Source organism: Rattus rattus, chromosome 4 (assembly GCF_011064425.1).
Source record: "Rattus rattus isolate New Zealand chromosome 4, Rrattus_CSIRO_v1, whole genome shotgun sequence".
Lineage (NCBI taxonomy): Eukaryota > Metazoa > Chordata > Mammalia > Rodentia > Muridae > Rattus > Rattus rattus.
The window spans coordinates 105,914,871-105,935,757 of record NC_046157.1 but is presented as its reverse complement, the minus strand read 5'-3'; positions in this window follow the sequence as shown (position 1 = coordinate 105,935,757).

The following is a 20,887-nucleotide window of genomic DNA, read 5'->3' as shown; positions in this document are numbered from 1 at the left end:
AAAGCACCTGACAAATACTGATCCAGATACTCATACCCACCCCCCTTCCTGAGACTGGGGACCCCAATTGCAGAGCTAGGGGAAGGATTGAAGGAGCTGAAAGGGATTGCAACCCCACAGTAAGAACAATATCAACTAACTGGATGACCTAGAGCTCCCAGAGATAAAACCACCAACCAAATACATAGAGGGAATCTATGGCTCTAGAAACATATAATAGCAGAGGATAGCCCTATCTGACATCAGTGGGAGGGGGTCCCATTTGTCCTATGGAGGCTTGATGTCCCAGCTTAGAGGGATGCTAGAGTTGTGAAGAAGGAGTGGGTGGTAGGTGGAAGACCACCGTTATAGAGGTAAAGGGAAGGGAAGAGAAGGCGGGTGGGATGGAGAGTCTGGGAGAGATAACCTGGAAGGGGGATACATCTCTGCCAGAACCTGACAAACATAAAGGTGGATGCTCACAGCCAACCATTGGATTGAGAACGGGGTCCACAATGGAGGAATTAGAGAAAGGACTGAGGTAGCTGAGGGGATCATCAACAATATCAACGAACCAGACCCCAAGAACTCCCAGGGGCTAAACACCAACCAAAGAGTACACATGGAGCAACCCATGCCTCCATCAGCATATGTAGCATAAGATGGCATTGTCCGCCTCAATGGGAGGAGAAACTGTTGGTCCTGTGTAAGTTTGATGCCCAATGAATGCCGGAGCAGGGAGTTGGGAGGGAGTGGGTGGGTGGGTAAGCACTCACAAGGAGGCAGGGACAGGAATATAGGATGGGGGTTTCTGGAGGGGAAACCGGAAGGGGATAACATTTGAAATGTAAATAAAGTATCCAATAAAAGAAAAGAAAAAAAAAGGAAGGAAAAGGCAAAGTTGTTATCACCACAAATCATTAAAACCACTATGTTCATAGAAGCCTTATTTATAATAGCCAGAAGCTGGAAAGAACCCAGATGCCCTTCAACAGAGGAATGGATACAGAAAATGTGGTACAATGGAATATTACTCAGCTATCAAAAACAATGACTTTATGAAATTCATAGGCAAATGGATGAAACTGGAAAGTATCATCCTGAGTGAGGTAACCCAATCACAGAAAAACAGACATGGTATGCACTCATTGATGAGTGGCTATTAGCCCAAATGCTTGAATTACCCTAGATGCACAGAATATATGAAACTCAAGAAGGATGACCAAAATGTGAATGCCTCACTCCTTTAAAAGGGGAACAAGATTACCCTTGGCAGGGAAGAGAGAGGCAAAGATTAAAACAGAGACTGAAGGAACACCCATTCAGAGCCTGCCCCACATGTGGCCCAAATATATACAGCCACCCAATTAGACAAGATGGATGAAGCAAAGAAGTGCAGAAGTGTAGATCGCTCCTGAGAGACACAGCCAGAATACAGCAAATACAGAGGCGAATGTCAGCAGCAAACCACTGAACTGAGAATAGGACCCCCGTTGAAGGAATCAGAGAAAGGACTGGAAGAGCTTGAAGGGACTGGAGACCCCATATGAACAACAATGCCAAGCAACCAGAGCTTCCAGGGACTAAGCTACTACCCAAAGACTATACATGGACTGACCCTGGGCTCCAACCTCATAAGTAGCAATGAATAGCCTAGTAATGGCACCAGTGGAAGGGGAAGCCTTTGGTCCTGCCAAGACTGAACCCCTAGTGAACGTGATTGTTGGGGGGAGGGTGGTAATGGGGGGAGGATGTGGAGGGGAAGCCCATAAAGAAGGGGAGAGGGAAAGGTTAGGGGGATGTTGGCCTGGAAACCGGGAAGGGGAATAGCAATCGAAATGTAAATAAGAAATACTCAAGTTAATAAAGATAAAAAAAAGAAAGAAATGTAAATAAGAAATACCCAAGTTAGTAGAAGTTGAGGAAAAGAAACCTTTAAAACTATCAATTCAAATGACAAAAATTAAAACATTTTTAAATAGATAAAATTATTGCTTTACAAATTGATTAATTAAAAAATAAAAGAACTGAATAACATCACTGCAGTAAAAAAGAAAAAAAGTGTAATGTCTAGAAGAAGTGACACAAAGTTGAGGTATTTTTCACTCTGGTGGTAAGACATGTAAATCATCCAACCATAAACAGAGGTAGCAATAGCATAAGGCAGAAGTGTCAAATGTTGCCTTGGAAATGTCAGAGAGAACAAGAGTTAGGTAAAAGAATATGGAGAGTTAATTATTCTAGAATCTAGGAACGATATTTGCCCTCTTACCTGCAAGTTCTACAATCCATATGAAATGTTGTATTTGTTTTTTCACAAGTTATTGGGCATTTGTGCCAACACAGTGAACACACACACACACACACACACACACACACAGAGAGAGAGAGAGAGAGAGAGATAGAGAGAGAGAGAGATAGAGAGAGAGAGACAGAGAGAGAGAGACAGAGACAGAGAGAGAGAGAGATACTCCTACAACAACAACAAAAATGTAGCTTAAACATATTTGTGCCCCATGTCCACTTTGTTCTTTTGCTCCCTGCTGGCCCCAATTTTGTGGGTGTGGGAGACCTATCAGTCTGACCAGAGTCAGCCCAACTCCACATCTGTAGCTGATGGAGCACATGAACAACAGGTCCTATGGAATCAAACAAGCAGGATATCCATGACTCGGGGAAACAGCAGGGTATCCAAGTGGAGTGTAGGGGAGAGTCTAGTACTGATGATATAGCAGAAGGCAGAGGCCTTCCATCAGACCAATAACTCATTGCAGTGAACATATGTAAATAAAGCTATTTGATCCAAAGTTTACACTGGGTGACAACTGCAGTGTCCAATGTCATTTTGATGAATGAGTATGTGATGGAGAGATGAGAAAAACAATTTGTTGGAGAGAAAAATCACTTGCACTGTATGAGCAACAAAAAGTGTCATACAAAGTTATGACATTAAAAAAATATCACTTATTCAATATGAAAGCTTTAGTTTTTCTATGTTCCTTCATTGTGAACAGAGGCATTGAGGCTGAACATATATTTTAAATCTTAACCTGGCTTTAACTATGTAAGCAGATGGGGGTCATTAAATAAATAATAAAGCAGTAAAAAGACAAACAATAGGAAAGGAAGAGTGACCATATTAGAAAACTCATATTCCAATGCTCGGCATGTGTGATCATGAGGATAAGGCTCTTGGTATCTTGATAGCCATTGCTTGTGAAATAGCTTGCTTTTAAGGAAACCAGCATTATCAATGTTTTAAAACAGTAGCACAACCATTTACAGTAGAAATAGGAAACCTCCTATTTCACCCCTCAACTCCTGCTTCCATGAGGGTTCTCCTCTACCCACCAACCCACTTCCTCCTGCTTCCAAGCCCTAGTATTCCCCTACACTGAAGAAACTAGCCTGAACAGGACTAAAGACCTCTCTTCCCATTGATGCCTGACAAGGCCATCCACTGCTACCAATGCGACTGGAGCCATGGATCCCTCCATGTGTACTCTTTGGATGGTAGTTTAGTCCCTGGGAGCTCTGCCATGTCTGGTTGGTTGATATTGTTGTTCTTCCTATAGGGTTGCAAACTCCTTCAGCTCCTCTAACTCCTCCACTGGGGACCCTGTTCCCAGTCCAATTGTTGGCTGCAAACAAACACCTCTGTATTTATCAGGCTCTGTCAGAGCCTCTCAGGAAACAGCTATCTCAGGCTCCTGTCAGCATGTACCTCTTGGCACCCCCAATAGTGACTGGGGTTGATGATCCCCCTGTGTGACAGTCACTGGATGGTCTTTCCTTCAGTCTTTGCTCCATACTTTGTTTACGTATTTCTTCCTATGAGTATTTTGTTCTCCCTTCTAAGGGGTACTGAAGTTTCCACACCTTGTTTTTCCTTCCTGAGCTTCATATGGTCTGTGAATTGTATCTTGGGTATTCTGAGCTTTTGGGCTAATATCCACTTATCAATGAGTACATATCATGTGTGTCCTTTAGTGATTGGGTTACCTCACTCAGGATATTTTCTAGTTCCATCCATTTGTCTAAGAATTTCATGAAGTCATTGTTTTGAGTAGTACTCTATTGTGTAAATATACCACATTTTCTGTATTTGTTCCTCCATTGAGGGTCATCTGGGTTCTTTCCAGTTTCTGGCTATTATAAATAAGGCTACTATGAACATAGTGGAGTATGTGTCCTTGTTATATGTTGGAGCATCTTTTGGGTATATGCCTAGGAGTGGTGTAGCTGGATTCTCAGGTAGTGCAATGTCCAATTTTCTTAGGAACCTCCAAACTGATTTCCAGAGTGGCTGTACCATCTTGTAATCCCACAACAATGGACGAGTGTTCATTTTTCTGCACATCCACGCCAGCATCTGTTGTCAACTGAGTTTTTTATCTTAGCCATACTGACTGGTGTGAGTCAGTATCTCAGGGTTGTTTTCATTTGAATTTCTCTGATGACTAAGGATATTGAACATTTCTTTAGGTGCTTCTTAGACGTTCAATATTCCTCAGTTGAGAATTCTTTGTTTACCTCTGTCCCCCATTTTTAAATAGTGTTATTTTATTCTTTGGATTCTCCCTTCTTGAGTTCTTTGTATATAGTGATATTAGGCCTCTATCAAATGTAGGATTGCTAAAGATCTTTTCCCAATCTGTTGATTGCCCTTTTGTCCTATTTACAGTATTTTTTGCCTTACAGAAGCTTTGCCATTTTATGAGGTCCCATTTCTCTATTCTTCATCTTAGAGCATAAACCATTGGTATTCTGTTCTGGAAAAGTTCCCCTGTGCCCATGTGTTCAAGGCGCTTCCCCACTTTCTCTGCTATTACTTTCAGTATATCTGGTTTTATGTGTAGGTCTTTGATTCATTTGGACTTGAGCTTCATACAAGTAGATAAGAATGGATTGATTTGTATTCTTCTACATGCTAACAAACAGTTAAGCCAGCATCATTTGTTGAAAATACTGTCTTTGTTCCAAGGAATGGTTTTAGCTCCTTTGTCAAAAATCAAATGACTATAGGTGTCTAGGTTCATTTCCATGTCTTCAACTCTATTCCATTGGTCTACCTGCCTGTCTCTGTACTAATATTATACAGTTTTTTTCACTATTGCTCTGTAATATAGCTTGAGGTTAGGGGTGGTAATTCCCCCAGAAGTTCTTTTATTGTTGAGAATAGTTTTTGCTATCCTGGGTTTTTTGTTATTCCAAATGAATTTGCAAATTGCTCTTTCTAAATCTATGAAGAATTGAGTTAGAATTTTGATGGGGCTTGCATTGAATCCTTAGATTGCTTTTGGCAAGATGTCCATTTTTACTATATTAATCCTGCCAACCCATGAAGCATGCAATGTTTTTCCATTTTCTGCAAACTGAGACTTGAAGATCTTGTCACAAAGATTTTTCATTTGCTTGATTACAGTCTTAACAAGGTATTTTTTATTATTTGTGACTACCATTAAGGGTGTCATTTCAGTAATTTTTTTCTCAGCCTGTTTATCTTTTGAGTAGAGGAAGGCTACTGATTTGTTTGAGTTATTTTTATATCCAGCCACTTTAGTGAAGTTGTTTCTCAGGTTTAGGAGTTCTCTGGTAGAATTTTTGGGCCCACTTAAGTATACTGTCATATCTTCTGCAAATAGTAATGTTTTAACTTCCTCCTTTCTGAGTAGAAGTCTCTTAGCTAACACCTAAGATAACTTCTCAGCTCAAAGACCGCATCAGTTATCTGATCAAGTGAACTGCAGATGATTCTAGCATCCAGAACTTTGTACTCCCCATTGTGAACAAACTGACAGAAAAAAAAATTCTGGCTCATGAACAGAAATAAATGTGATAATTTTTCTGTGCCACTAAATTTAGTGTTGTTTCATTAACACACAGCAGAAAAATATAATCTGTGAAAGTATTTGTAGGTACAAGATTTTAATTATTAAAGGAGCTGAATTATAAACAGACATTGACTATGAGAAAGAGGCAAGACTATGTGGTGTAATCTCATTGCAGTAGTATGATTGTAGCTAACAAGAATGTACTGTATACTTATGGTTTTGCCATAAGTAAATAATGATATTTGAATAGAGATATATTTCACCTGATTTAATATCCAATTATTATTTTCCTAGTACTCTTCTATTATTAACAGTACAAAGAGCAAGACAATTTATAGAAGGGAGAGTAATTTAGATTATGATTCCAGAGGAAGAGAATTCACACTGATGGAAAAGGATGGTAGCACCAAGTAGAAAAGAAGTAGCCAGAGGAAAGAGTTGTGGTTTAACCTCTTCAATTATAGGCACCAAGCATAGAGTACTAGAAAAGAAACAAGTCATTCCACTCTCAGGGCCCACCCCAAACAACATAAGTCCTTCAATAAGATCAAACCCCCCGAATCCATCCAGAACAGTGAGAATAATTGAGGATCACGTATTCAAATGCCTGATAATGAGGGGGACATTTCTCTCTCAAATTGTCACATTTTCCAGCATCTATTCTCTTGTATTATTATGTGTCTCCTAAATAAAATTTAAAAATTACATTTGGAGTAAAAATAAACATTTCTAGAATAATTTAAGTGTTATGTACTCTAGTTATAAAAATAATATCTAATTGAAGAATATCATAAACCTGAATACATAGTTTTAGAAAGTTAAAAATTATACCTGTGCTTTAAAAATCACCACATAAGGTAGAATTTCTTGCTACACAAGTAGAAAGCCTGCTAAGAGCATTGAGTTAAGAGATGTCGAGAGGTACAAAAGGTGAGGATTACTGTCATACCGGAGTTACTTTTGTAACTTGCCAGCATGTGGGTATGATGGGAATAGGGAAAGGTCATTTCCACACGTATCTTCCCTGAAATGAAACTTGGCATTAAAAACAAATGGCAGGTCAGTTTGCTTTCTGTAATGCATGACACCAGTTTTAGAAAATGAAACTAGGAGAGGTGCTCCAAAGAGTTCATGCCCGTGTCCACCTTGTTATCAGTGCTCTCGAGTCAGATGAACAATCAGATTTAAATCTAATGTATAAATGGCAAAACATATTACTTTATCTCTCATTTTTACCTTACTGTTCAAATGCTTACATAATTTCTATATCTTACTATTTTTGGTTATGTTTATGTTTAATAAGACCATTAAAATATGGATTAATTTAATTTAAAATGAATTAGCCATTTCCAAATATACAGTCAGAATGTAAATGCTTATTTATGAAGGATTGTAAAAATTGCTTTTGAAACTAAGCAATATGGAATTGATTGGATAATTCATGTGGGGTACACATCACAAGAAGGGATGCTGTCATCCAGAACATGATTGCACTACTCAAATGAACGTGTTACGGATTAGACTATGACCTTACCTACATAAGGAGATTTCTGTTTAAAGTACATGATTTTTCACGGCCCACATTTAAAATGGGCATATAAGAATAATAGAGTAATACAATTTTCAATAGATAAAGATAAAACCTTTTGCAAACTCAGTTCTCTAGAGTTTTCACTTTCAAGCTTGTATATTAAAATTTTTGAAGCCATATGTTGAAAGATATGCATGTGTCTGAAAAAATAGGTTTCTGACATTTTCCCATAAAACACATTTCAAAGTCCCAAGATGGAGTAATTAGGAAAATGTTTCAACGTGGAGTTCTGTAAATTGCCACACCTGCGTAGATGAACAATGAATGAAAATATGCAGACTTTACCAGAATTGAAAAACCCCATTAAAAGGTTTTATATTTAGGCAACAGAAAATACATAATATAAAGGAAACATCAGTCATTTTTTCCTGAGCAATTTAGAAGGGATTTTTAAATCACTGAAACTGACAAATCAGAAGTGGAAAATTATCACAATTATATAAGTGGTATTTCTGCAATGTACAGGACATCTGTCAGGATTGATAGGCCATTCAGCTTTTACAAATGGAGGTTTCAGAGTTCTACCAATAGCAGGGCTAAAGACAGTGACATGTTTCATCACATTGAAAACAAAGACAGCACTAATGTAATGTATTAAATTATATTTATATTCAATAATATTTATGTTCAGTGTATTAAAACTAAACATTATCTGAGAAAAAAAGTTTTTATATTTTCCTTTGGTCATTTGTAGCATGACCATAATTTTGCAATTTAAAAGATGACATAGTTCTTTCAGTCTCCTAAAAAGTCCAGTAAAACACAAAGTGATTCTTTCCCTTTGTGTATAGCATTAATAATACAGTGTTCTCAAATATAACCCTGTAATAGACGATTGTGCCTATTCACGTACTGATTTTGTTTTTCAGTTACTTTGGTTGTAAGGGAATTAAAACACTTAGAAATTTTAAGATTAAGATCTGTTAAGATTGTCTCTTTAACTCTTAATTGTCACACATTTATTCCATTATGTGTATGTACTACATACTGTCGCCGTAGGTTTCGGTAGCTCAGATTTCTTCTAAGTACATGTAAATTTGTGAGAGTAGTAAAAGGCAAAGTTTGGAGAAGAGAATGGCTGAGACTGTAATCTTGAAAATATATAAATGAGAAACAAAGAGTGGACATTGGGAAGGTTTGTGTTTTAGTGACACGATCACAAGAAAGTTTTGGTTAGAGAAGGTGACTGGTTTAAGAAAATACTTTGCTGTCTTATTATTTCTTTCCAAATGTAGATTAAAGCCAATCAGAGACACATGGGATTTCCAGGGTAAAGGTTCCTAGACTTGACAGTATAAGCAATATTAAATAAGAAAACATAAAATACAGAGACATTACCTAAATCAATCAAAAATAGCAATATCTAAAAACAGATTTGCAAGTATATCTGCAAAAATATAGGGCTATTTTTGGACTATTTCAATACAATAAACAAACAAACAAAAAGAACAGGCAGGGAAATACTGGAAAAATATGATTCCCTGCATCCACATGCATGGTAGCTAGGAACAACTGCAAGCCCAAGGAACCTCTTATACTTTTTATGCCCTATGTGAGTATGGCACAAATATGGTGCGTAAATATGGGTGATAAAACACCCATATACATAAAATTAAAAAATCGACAATTCTTTAAAAGAAAGATAAGATTTTAACATGGATCATTTTTCACAAATTACCAATTAGAATATTAAAATTGTAATATATTTAAAGTAAAATTATTTCCTCAATAATGCTAAGTCATAAAAGCTCCATGAAGTTGAAAAAAAAAATATGACCCTGCGTTACAAGACTAATTCTAGGGGTAATACTTTTGGCCATTTTTAATTGGATTTTTTTCTTTATTTACATTACTAATATTATCCCCTTTTCCGGTTTCCCTTCCAGAAACCCCCTATCCCATTCTCTATCCTTCTGCTTCTGTGAGGGTGCTCCCCTAACGACCCAGTCCCTCCCATTTCCCAGGCTTGGCATTAGCCTACCCTGGGGCATCAAGCCAAGGGTTCCTACACATGTACTCTTTGGTTGGTGGTTTAGTCCCTGGGAGCTCTGGGGTGTCTGGTTGGTTGATATTGTTGTTCTTCCTATGGTGTCGCAAGCCCCTTCAGCTCCTTCAGTTCTTTCTCTAACTCCTGTGCTCAGTCCAGTGGTTGACTACAAGTCTCTACCTCTGCATTTGTCATGCTCTGGCAGAGCTTCTCAGGAGACAGCTATATCTGGCTCCTGTCAGCAAGCACTTCTTGGCATCTGCAAGAGTGTCTAGGATTGGGTGTGTGGGATGGCTCTCCAGGTGGGACAGTCTCTAAATGGCCTTTTCTTTAGTCTCTGTTCCACATTTTGTCTCCGTATTTATTTTTGGCCATTATAATGCAGTATTTTTTGCTTTGTTTATTTTACTTAACAAAGCAGTGAAAGCATAATGCTTTCTCTCAAATAGGCAAGCAGGGAAGGTAAACTGCTTTCTCTCACAAAGGGAAGAAACTGCATGAAGACTGCATATTCCTTAGAAGAATAAAATATTATGAGAGTATTTTGCAATATTAAATAACGTTTAAGCAGACATGTTTGAAAAGTCAAGCTGGTCATATGGTATAAGTTTCTTTGAGCCAATAAAATATCTTTATCTTAACAACTCAACTCTACATTTACCAAAGTCAGTCTCTAGGCATTATCCCACTTACCGCAGCTGCCTCAAAGATATCTTTGAGTTTCGCTTTTCCATAATTAGCATGATAAACAGTCAGAGCCACTTTAGATTGATTTTGATGCTTAATTGCACATACTTTATTTTAGTTTGTCAAAAATTCCATCTTTGTACTTGAGCTGTTCTATTTAGAGTCAATGACAGAGTACTTGTTAAAGTAAGCACAAAGAAAAATTTAAAAACTGAACAAGAAGTCGAGAGACTGTAAAAGAGGAAAGGGGTGCAGGGAAGAGAAGGGAGAGATGATGGGGGAGAAGGAGGATGGATTGTATTAGTATTTATGAACATTTCACTGGTGTTTAGAACATAAATGTATGTGAGGACACATCAAATGTCAAATGTTCTATTTAAAGTTCTTGGAGAGTTAATAATATAAGGCAGGATTAAAAATCATGTGTAAAATAAATGATTAATTATCAAGAATTTATCTAATAAGAAGACTAGAGAAAAAGTAAAAAAGCACCAAGATTAAACGAATAAATCTTCAGTGACTATGGGATCTACCGCACATGCATTCATATATTGTGATACTGTCGCAGCAAAATTACTTTAGCAATAATAGCCCAAAATTTCATGAAGATGATGAAAAAGCTAGTATTGCAAATCCAAGATGTTAGGTTATTCCTGTGAAGAATTAGCAAAAAAATTATGATCAGACTCAGTTTAATCACTCCTCAGAATATGACCAAAATAAATCAATGATCATAAAATATATGTGCATCAAAATAGTAATATAAAGAACAACTGACTATGAAATCAATAAAGACCAAAATAAGGTGACAAGTCAGTGAATCAATCTTCATGTTAAAGCACTAACCATAAATTAAAGTAAGTAGAAATAAGACAATAATAAATAAATGTGGTAGAGGTGATACAGAAAATTGCCTATGACTGCATTTGATTAATTAAAGTAATCAATTATTCTTATTACATGCTGAAATGTTGATCAAACAAGTGATAAAATGCAAAATATCAATGTTGAAAATAATAAAAGTTATTTCTCGTGTAGTTTTTTTTAAAACTCTGTAGAAATTTTGGGCACATTATACATCTAAATGTCAACAGTAAATACAGAATAATCAAATTCCCTTGCAAATCACTACACCCAAATGTGAAAAGAACTGAATATCTGAGTAACTTTACTCTATTAATGTAATTCTATTGCATCAAAATGTTTTAATCAATATACTTCAGATGATTTTAATTTACTAATGTGTGAAATTAAATTATTCCACAAAATAATTGATTAATATTCAATATTACTATTGAGAAAACGTCTGCTAAATATTACATTATGCACACATTCTCTATATTAAAAAATTGTTACTTAACATGATACAGCAATCCTCAGAATCTTGTAAATATTTGTTGCATGAACGTGGTAATTTCATTTTGCTACTTCACCTAGTACAGGAAAACCTGCCCATATTGATATTGAGAATGATCTTCCAAAAATTATGAAAAGTAATGATATCTTTATGATTTATCATAGTGATTTCTTGGTGAGGAAAGAAAGGCTGTGTTTAAAATCATTTGCCCAGGAAGGCTACTCAGGCACAGCCTCCTTGTGGCAGCGAGCTACAGCCACACAGGCTGTTCAGCCTGCTCATTGGTGTCTTCTGTATTACACAGTTCATCCCATGATCTGCATTAGTGGCCAAGAGCTCCATGATCAGTTTGCCTGTCTTCAACTTAACTTCAGTTTACATGAATTCTGACTCTTGCTGCTCATCCATTCCCATCATAGATCTATCTCTTTCTTTTTATCACTGTTTGGTCTCCACTGCTCTGAAGTTTGTCCCGAAGGTCAGATACTTCAGGGATGTATCTGTTAGCACAAACCCAAAGTTGTTCACTCTACGATCTGTTTAGTAGTGAAACAAGCCACATAAGCATCTCAATGGTGACATGATAACAGTGACTGCTTATTATACTCAAATCTCTAATGCTGTTGTAGTTCTAAGGAAATATCAGGATGAAAAATGGATGCTCAGTATGACAAGGGGTTCTACAATCATTGCAAAATTGGTGATTGTTAAGCTCTGAAGTATAGGGAGTCAGGGAAAGGTAATTGGTTTCTGTAATTGCAAGATGGAAAAGTGAGTCCCCTTGCATTCTAGGGTCCTGCAGTTACCCAAACAATCTAAAGACTGGACACCTGTGTGCCGAGAATGCTCACAACTTACTAACTTTCTTTGATGGACAATTTCAAATGGAAACTGTTGTTTGGGCTGAAATACCTTGGGAACCATATCAGCTTCTATTGGACCCATTCTGCTTACTTCCTCTGATGTCCTCATGAATAGTTGATTTAGCCCTGCATACATCTTCCTTTAGTGGCCCTTGGATAATTATACAAAGAAAAAAAATACTACATTATATAATGCATAAGCATTTTAAGAACATAGACTAAAATCATTCATCCTGTAGCAGACAGACAGAAACAATTCCTTATCCTTTGATAAATTGCAGGGGTTTCCTGGAAAAGACATAATGCCAATGAAACTAGGCAATAGTGAAAGTACATCACTAAAATGTAAACTTCTTCTGCTGAAAAGAAATGAAGCAAGGGCAAAAGGCCAAAATCAAGATGAAGAAATAGGGAGGGGGAACACCCTTGTAGAAGAAGGGGAGGAGGATGAGATAGGGGGCTTATGGCTGAAAAACCCGGAAAGGGAATAACATTTGAAATGTAAATAAAATTATCCAATTAAAAAAGAAGAAAAAAGACGGAAGAGTAACAGGTACTACACAGATGTTAAAAATGATGTTTATACTGACTGCAAATCAATAAGTAGAGAACTTAAATTGTCAAAGTGGGTTAGTCAACAGAGTAAACCTCTATTGTAGCGTGAACCGACATTCCTCACACTGCTTTCTCATCAATTCATTAATTGACTCTTCTCTGAACAAACCAAAGTAAAAACACAAAATACTTGAAGATGAGGAATATCAAAATATTAGGCCAAGTTATAATTCTGTTTCTGCGACATCATCGAGTGGTAAAATGGTGACGAGGTTAACTGTTCACAGGCAGGATGTGCCTGCATTCTGCTCAAATCATACAGACTTAGAGGGTCTTCGGATGTAATACCTGGCCAGTGCCATCATATTACTGGATTCAAATTCTTCTACAGCAGTGGGATAAATAACACTTGGAAGCATTGTTTAACCAATCAACTTCTAGAGACTTCCACACAGTAGAAAAAGACACGTGGGAAGCAACCTGAAAGTTTCACTTCCTTATCTGAATGAAGTAGGGTAATAAATGAAATAATTTTGATAGCTGTTTAAGACTTGATTTTCCGTGGTGTGTTACTGTGAATCGCATTACTTTGAATGAGGATGATTTTCCAATATGGTGATGATTGGGATTACATAATCAAGAAGGAAAATCCTAGAAAATTATGTTTTCAGTATAAAAATAGCAATCCAGTGTAAATTCTATAAAGTCTCTTTGGCTCTTTTCTTTCTGTTTGACTTGTCCAACTTCAGTGTAATGGTTTTTGTTTTATTTGATTATACTTTATTTTTTCATATTTTTTAAAAAAATGAATGGATGCTAGCCACTAGAGAAAAGGTGACCATCCTAACTGGAAAGGGAATATCTGTTATCTCTAATAGAGTGACACCAACCACTCCAGGACAGGCCTCATATTCAGGCATAATTGACCAACATATAAATTACTCCACAGATACAGTTTGGACACTTTATAATTTTCATTAATGGAATGGTTTTATCTTTTTCCTTTGTGTTATGTTACTGTTTATTTTCTCAGTGAGAACTTCAAGTAAGGATGGGCAGAGGATCTGGAAAGACTTGGTGGAGGGGAAGAATATATTTAAATTTTAAAAGATATCACATGTTGAGAATATTATGTAAGAAAATGTGTTTATTCAACATTGAAGATGACTGTGCATTTTAAAATCAGTTTGGTTAATTTACATAAATATTTGCCATATTTCAACTTCTTAGACTTTAGCACTTGAGACGTGTGCTTAATACACGCCTGTATGCTTATCAGGATGTGTAACTAATATGTGTTAGTTTCACTTACAGAAAAAGGACTAGTTTAATTCTTCACGTGGCAGGGGCTAGAGCTAAGGGTGAATTGACTAAGATTAATTTCCAAACCTCTTATTGAAATGACTCTCAAAATAGGATTAAAGTTCAATTACTGAAAGCAGAGAGAAGGCTTTATCTGATTTAGCTCCAGCTAGCTCTCCATTTTAGGGACAATATTCTATTCTCCATAAGTTCTGCCCACGGTGGGGATTATGCAAATAGAATACTCTACTTTGTATCGGCAGTTCTTCACCTACCCTTGGATTTAAATTCCTAACTAAATGCTACTATTTCTGCTAGTCAAATGAATATCGGGTTTCCTGTCCAAAACCATAAGAAACTCTCTATGCTCTGAAAATAAGTCATCCTCTCAAAGCCAGGTAAATTGTTCTTTAAGCTACACAAGGAGGTGTAGAGATTGCAGCATGTCTAGCATTTGAACCTTCCTTAATCATGAAAATAAGGCTCTTCTTTCTAGCTTAAGTTAGTGCTAAATGAAGAACACAAAATTTATTTTTGACAGTCACATGCACTTCAACAAAATCATATTTGAAAATAAAAACTAATAATTGACAATATGTAGTAGTAGCATTTATGTTAACATCTTTATTAATTTCTGAAAAAAATTTAAATTATTCTCCAATATATTGCTTGAAATTTTAAAATTATGCTCAATTACTTTTTAATGGATGTATTAATCCTATATAGCACTGTCAAATCAATGGCTACAGTAAAGAATGTATTTGTATGTAATGCTTTAGATTAGATTTTTGATTCTTAATTATAATGACATTATAATGTCTAAGATCTCTGACTGACTACAGGTAATTACTGTGACTAACAATGTATTTCAGAGTATTTGAAGTATCTAAAAATTTGAGAACTTATTTCTCCAAGGACTCATCCATTGTACATGCTCATGACGGGAGAGATTATAGGAAGTTATTCAGCTTCCTTTATTTATTTACTTGAGACAAACTTTCTCAGTGGAGGAATCTTCTGTGCTTCTCTAATGCTTGCTCAGAGCACTGAACAAGGCACTGATCTATGAGTGTAGCAGTGAGCTTGTAGGAGTCTTTTTGTTGCTGTGATCCTCTTGTGGAGTAGTTGTTAGTTTTACCTTATGTCTCTGGGCTTTCTAGTCTTGGGTTCCTGGTCATACAAGCAATGTCAGGTGTAGGTGTGTGGGACTTAAGTCAAACCAGACATTGGTTGGTTACTCACTCAAACTTTGCCTCACCATTGCACAAGGGTATCTTGCAGGCAACACAGTATTGTAGATCAAAACATTTGCAGCTGAGTTGGCTTGAACTCCAAAGTCAATGAGTAGAGTTGGTGTCATTTTCAGCAAAAGAGACTTGCCATCGATATGTGAAGAATAATCTGTAGCATATACAACATTGTGAGTTGTTTGTGGGCAAACAAATTGATTAGACCCACCCCATTTCTGATCATGAAAAATTGTTAATTTTGTGAAAACTAATGACCAGTTGGATAAATTATATTCCTCATTCTGTCCCCCACAATTCTACCTTTATCCCCTGTTTAATTTTCCTCACAATTCATGTGATTTATTTTTAAAGCAAATATGCACTTATTGGTCTTACATGTTCATGGATATAAGAACTTGTACTAGATTCTGGATAACCTCTCAAGAGTTATACCCCTAGAGAAGCCTGACTCTTTCTACTTCAGAAGCCATTAACTGCCAATGGCTTCTCAGATGGCAGTTGGGTTTCCTGATTCCCTTGGCCATCCATACTAGGATTTTGGTTGGCTTGATCTTGCGCAGCTCTTATGCATGCTGTCACAGTGGCTGCAAGTTGAAAAGTGCAACAATCTTAATCATTCCCAGCACAACTAAATGCGGATGCCCACAATTTATCGCTCTTCTAATCTTTCTACTCTCTCTCCTGCAATAGTGTCTGAGCTTTATGGATGGAGGTATGATATAGGTGTCCCATGTAGTGTTGAAGATTGGAATGTCATCTTGAATTTACAAAAATATAAAACAGAAAATATTGTTAGAATATATTGTGTACTTAATTCATCTTATGATAAGTAACATAATTCAAACAAAAACTGTATTTACTGGTTTGCAAATAATGCAAAATACTCAGTAATAAAGTGAAGGTTTGTGACAACCTTATAGCTTGGAGTAGAGGAGGCAAGGTAATACTCGGAGAGTGCTTTTTATTCCATTTTCTGTCAGTACAGGGCTGTCAGAGTCTTTCACTTCTCAAAAGCCATTGGGATCCTAAGGACCCCGGAGATTATTGCAGTGAGTGCAAGTTTCAAACATTTGGTTGCATCTTGCAAAAAATAAATTCACTTTCAACTACAGATAAACAACTTGGTAAGATAGGCTACCCCACAAAATGAAGGTTCAAAATTTTTTTATTAAATTTCATCTAAAAATGTAATCACATTAAAACTGACGTGCAAAGTTAAAAATGAGGAGGTGAACGTTTGTAAAACTGTAAGTTTTACAGTCATGTTTGGAATAAGTGCCAATGTTTGAGGTCTTCTACATTTAATAGACAAATTCATTTAACAGGCACGTGGTAATATAACAGAGACCTAAAGAGCTACGACATGTAAATTTCACCAGAATTCAAAAAATTGTGGAATGAATCTCAATAACAGAGTCACTAAATGGAATAAAAATGAGGCATACACATTTATGTACAGTACATATATATAGTTATGATACATTCATTTCATACATAAGTTAGCATTGCAATAACTTTATTTAAATTAATATGCAGCAAATGTGATTAGTATGTGTTTGAATGTGAGCATGATGCCTGTGCATATGATACAGGGTAAATATGTGATAATGAAGGAAAACTTGAAGCCACTTTTGCAACTTTACCTTTTCAAACGTTTCACTAGCCCAGGCATTAGATAACCTTCTATTAATAGAATTTCTTTTGAGACTGTAAGAATTTTACCAGTGCCAGCAATCTGTCTTCAACTGCATATGTGATGAAAAAATTAAGAAACCATATTAATAATCTCCAATTTGTGAATCATAAAGGCAGTCATAAAGAAATGTACAAGTACTTTATTAAAAGTTATTAAAGAATACATTGACATTATTTACTGTAGGAAAATAAAACATCACAATATTAGATGTAAATATGATTGAATGCGTTTACTGCTTCTTTTGTTTTCTTCAAACAATCAAGTGTTTTGAAATATCCGCCTTTGCAATTTACTTAGTTTATACAATTAATTTCATTCCTTCAATGTTGAGGGAAGGATGAAGGAGAACACCAAGAAATCAAACCCTTAAATCAACATGATCAAAGCTCAGATGAACTTATAGACATTGACGCAGCATTCACAGGACATGTGTGGGTCTACACATGATCCTTGATGTATATATTGTGGCTTCTACTGTTTTTATGGGATTCCTGTATGTTTGAACTAGTAGGTCTCTGATTATTGTGAATTTCCTTGAGCTCTTTTCTTTCTGTGATTTGTGTTGTCCAACTCTGAAATAATAATTTCTGTTTCACTTTATAATTTTTTATAAATGAATGAATGAGTGAATAAATTAATGAAAGAATAAAAACCAAACACCTAGGGAAAAGTTTAACAACTGAACTCTCCCTTGTAGCTGCTGGGATATGGAAATCAGTCCCACTGAATGAGACTGGGTACATCAGGATAGGATTCATGTTCAGGAGTAGTTAATGAAGATATAATGGACTCCAAGTGTTTTGTGTACACTTTTATTTGGTTATAGTTTTTGTTCATGTGTTTGTCTGTTTGTTTTATTTTGGGGTACTGTTTTATTCCATATTCTTGGTTTTGAGGTGTTTTGCTGTTATATTAGGTTTTGTTTATTTTTTGAGTAAGAATTTAAAGATGCAGGTATAGGAAAGGGGATCTAGAAGGACTTAGAAAGAGAAAATATACAATTAAAATATATCTAAATTTTAAACAGTGTTTTAAATAATAAATAATAAAAATTTAAAATTAAGATAATAGCTCTATTTCTTTTATGGTTCCCTTCTAAAATCAATTTATTGATAAATCATTGTAAGTTTTATGTTGTCATACAAGTAAGGTTTTATATACATGTGTATTCTTGTATTTATTTATATTCTCTCTATGACTCTTGATTTTACTACTCTACCTTACTCTCCTTCACTAAAAATATTTGTATTTGTTATGTAAAACTATGATATAGTACATGCCACACTTTTTTTTAAATTATTTTTTCCATCTTTATTAACTTGAGTATTTCTTATTTACATTTCGATTGTTATTCCCCTTCCTGGTTTCCGGGCCAACATCCCCCTAACCCCTACCCCTCCCCTTCTATATTGGTGTTTCCCTCCTCATCATACCCCCATTACCACCTTCCCCCCAACAATTACGTTCACTGGAGCTTCAGTCTTGGCAGGACCAAGGGCTTCCCCTTCCACTGGTGCTCTTATTAGGTTATTCATTGCTACCTATGAGGTTGAACCCAGGGTCAGTCCATGTATAGTCTTTGGGTAGTGGCTTAGTCCCTGGAAGCTCTGGTTGGTTGGCATTGTTGTTCATATGGGGTCTCGAGCCCCTTCAAGCTTTTCCAGTCCTTTCTCTGATTCCTTCAACGGGGGTCCCGTTCTCAGTTCAGTGGTTTGCGCTGTCATTCACCTATTTATTTGTTGTATTCTGGTTGTGTCTCTCAGGAGAGACCTACATCCGGCTCCTGTCTGCCTGCACTTCTTTGCTTCATCCATCTTATCTAATTGGGTGGTTGTATATGTATGGGCCACATGTGGGGCAGGCTCTGAATGGGTGTTTCTTCTGCCTCTGTTCTAAACTTTGCCTCGCTATTCCCTGCCAAGGGTATTCTTGTTCCTCTTTTAAAGAAGGAGTGAAGCATTCACATTTTGGTCATCCTTCTTGAGTTTCATGTGTTCTGCACACTTTTATTGCTCAGTAAATTTTTTCGAACTGAATAGTAGTCTCCATTTCCATTCATTTTCTAATAAATGATAGAATTTTCATTGTATTCACTTTTATTGCTTTATAAAGCATGCATATGTATGCATGTATCATGTTTTTAAAAGTCCACTCATCAAATTCCAAGTACATAAGCTAATTTCCATTAGCATGAGTGTATACAACAAGATGCATGGATGTACAAGTATATTTTTTTCTACTTATGTTGCCTTGCTAAGTGACCAGGCTTGACTGGTGGTTATATTTTAGTCTTCTGATAATGTGCCTAATTGATTTGACAGTAACATGACTAGTTGACATTTGGAACACTAGTATATGGCCCTTATTTTTCTCCCTGTATCCCAACCATCATTTGTTGTTACCAGTGATGAAATATTTAAATATTACTCTACTTACATTATTTACCTCTGTCACTTGTAATGACATTATTTGACAGGTTTCTGTGACCGCAAATGTATAGTTCTTGATAAAATACTATGGGTCATCATTTGTCTTCTACATTATAATTAGGAAATAGGCTTGAGGGACCAGTGATCTGAAGGTATTTCTTTAAGCGTATTGCAGTTCTTACTGCCTGCATAGGGCTTGCCAATCCTTCTTTCTAGGAATAAATACCCATCAAGAATTGATAACTTCAACCATCCACTTAGTCAAGCAGGAAAATAAGCACAGGAAATATGCATGTGGACTTGTATTCTTTGGGCTTTGGAAAAAGTTTTGCTTCCTACAAAATATTTCTTTAGGTTTTTTATTTTGGAAAGAGATGATCTCCCTAGAAGCACTTTGAAGAGTTTTAGGCTAAGACCTAGAGTTGCTTCCAAGAAAATGAAAACATGTAGAATGGTTTAAAAATTAGATGTAATGGTCTAAAGATATTATAATTCATTGAAGATTCATAGAGGTAAAATCCTGACAAACTCAGAAGAAACTGTTATCTTGAAAACAAATTTCATTGATTTAATTTCATTTGAGAAGATTTCATAAATGTTACTGCCTTTAAAAGGAATTTTGTATTTTATATTTCAAAAGGAATAAAATTAATATAATAAACTACAATGTAATACATGTGCCATTAACAAATACTTTGAACTGAAAAACAGAAAATTATCATGATGCAAAATAGGTACTGGTGTTTATACTATCCTTGCATTTCAGGGTATTACACATAAAATCATTGAATTAAATGAAGCTAATTAACTTAATTACATCACTAACACTTTTTTAACCTATGAAACTGAATTTTGGGAACTGTTGAAGTTACTATGAAGCCTTAAGACCAGAATCTGATTCACCATAGAAAAGAAATCACTTCACCCAATTATACTGTGACCACCACAGGGCCATAATGGCCTGCATGTATCCACACCATATGCATATATCATACACACATGGAGTAATGAGAATAAGTGATAAAATGAATATGTAAAAATATGACCAAATACAATTTTTTGTTCCTTTTTTTGTATATTGTTATTTATTTTAATGGATAAAATATGACCTCCACATCAAACCATGACAATTAAACTTGTAGAAGTTTTTAAATGCAGGGAATTATTTGGAACACATAGGCACTGGAAAAAATTCCTGAACAATTTCAGCAATGGTAAAAGATCAAGAATACAAATTTCTCAAAAATTGCAAAATTAAACAACAGATTCCTTATCCAAAGAACATTGACTTTGGACAAATTATTTTTTCAAGAATTTAGCAGGAATAATCAAAACACCTAATAATTTTAAAAATAAT